Raw genomic sequence first — 1,975 nt, 5'->3', positions numbered from 1 at the left:
AAAAAGATCTTCATACTTTGTGCCCATTCCTACAGGTCCACACACAACCCTTTTCCAGACTTCCTTTTCCCTAGTCTTCCAATATTTATCCTTACTATTTTTGCCATTGCCCACAAGTCTGTAATTATTTTTACCTCAGGCCACTTTTCTTGTCCAAAGCAGATGCCCTGGGCACTGTCCAAAGCCCTGCCCATTGGAAAGATTCTATCTTATGATTGTCTTTAAAGGTCACTTCCAAGTGAGGCAGTAGTATACCTATCTTCCATTTTCAGCTTATACCCACCTAGCAAACAGACTCATTTGTGAATCAAGCTTAGCATTTTCTCTCATCAGCTGGATACAAAGAAGTCCCATGCAGCCACAGGTGTGAGATAACGGAGAGATATTAGGTAGGTGACATAGGGGTAAAGGCCATCTCTTTGTATAGTTTACTTGTGCCCTCTGCCCTACTTGTGCCTGGCCTCAGATTTACCATCTTACTTTGGATTGCTGTCAAGCTCACCTTATGACTTGGTAGGTCTGAGGGATTCCAGTTTATGATGGACTGTTTTGACTGCAGGATCACTTAATGTTCCATGGTCAAGTGCTGCATCTCCACCAGGGCTCAACTTAGGAGGAGTTTCTCAACTGGAGATAATGCTCTGTTGCAGATTGAATGGTCTTGCTCCAGAAATTTAGGGGGTCTAGATTGTGATTATCTCATTGGGGCTTGCCATAAAAACATGGTGTCTTATCCCACTACAGATGCCCCTAATACCATTGGGTCTTCCAAATCATACGGCCCAAGAAGTAGAGCTGCTTGCAATACAGCCTGTATCTACTGCAGAGCTCTTTTCTGCCCAGAACCTGCTCGAAGTTGGCAACCTTCTATGTCACTCAGAAAATATATTGGATCAGTATTCCCAAGAATAAAATATATTGACTCCAGACTGTAGAGGTCTACTAGGGGTTGTGCTTCCTTCTCAATGCTGAGATGTATTGAGTATTTATACGTCCTTTACTTTGCAGGGGTTGTCCCAGTATGTCCCAGGTCACCGAAACCCCCAAAACTACGCTGAGGTGGTGAGCCCCTGAAAGTAGGCTTAATTGATCATCCTCTGGAGTCCCTGAATTCTTGTAGGGTTTTATCTCCTACTCTCCAGAACCATGTCTTATTCAGCCAGTTCCACTGCCATTATTTCACTAACATAGTGGACCAATCTGATGTTTTGCAGAACATCAAAATATTTTGGTCCCTTCAGACTGTATTATGACAGAGGACAGGAGAGTTAACTTAGCCTTGAGGTGGATCATACATGTGTATTGTTGTCTGTCCCACATAAAAGTGAACTGTTTCTGGTCCTTTTTCCTGTTAGGAATACAAAAGAATTTATAAGCCAGATCAATGGTCAGACACCATGAACTTGAAGCTATCTTAATCTGTCTAACAAAGCTATCACATTTAATACAGTAACTGCAATTGGGGCTACTATTTGGCTGATTTTAGAGTAGTCCACTATCAGCCCCCAGGATCCATCTGATTTTTGCATGAGTCAATTGTGAATTAAAAGGGGAAGAGATGGTGATCGCTACTCTTGAATTCTTTAGATCTTACATAGAGATCTCTGAAGAAAGTATTCCCAGAACCATTTTGCAGATGAGGAAACTGAAGCTCAGAGAGTTATTTATTGTAAAATTTTTGCTTTGTCAGATCTGATTCACAAGCTTTTGCACTTAACCAACAAGCTATCCAGCCAATAGCTGTAATTAGAGCTAATTTAAGAAAGTGAAAAACGATCTGGATAAATGCTACACGTCCACACACATCTGTCATGCTTTTTGCTAGAATTTTTCCTAATAAGTCTAATTTGGGGATAAAAGGGGGCCAATTCTGCCTAATTTCGTAAGAGTGACACATCAAACTCAGTTGAGAAAGTTTTGTTAGCTTTTATTCCTGGCAACTTTTAGATGAGCTTTATTTCCTATATGCCAGGAT

The sequence above is a fragment of the Pteropus vampyrus genome, unplaced genomic scaffold (assembly GCF_000151845.1).
Source record: "Pteropus vampyrus isolate Shadow unplaced genomic scaffold, Pvam_2.0 Scaffold171, whole genome shotgun sequence".
NCBI lineage: Eukaryota > Metazoa > Chordata > Mammalia > Chiroptera > Pteropodidae > Pteropus > Pteropus vampyrus.
The sequence above is the reverse complement of the archived record's forward strand: the minus strand, read 5'-3'. Positions refer to the sequence as shown.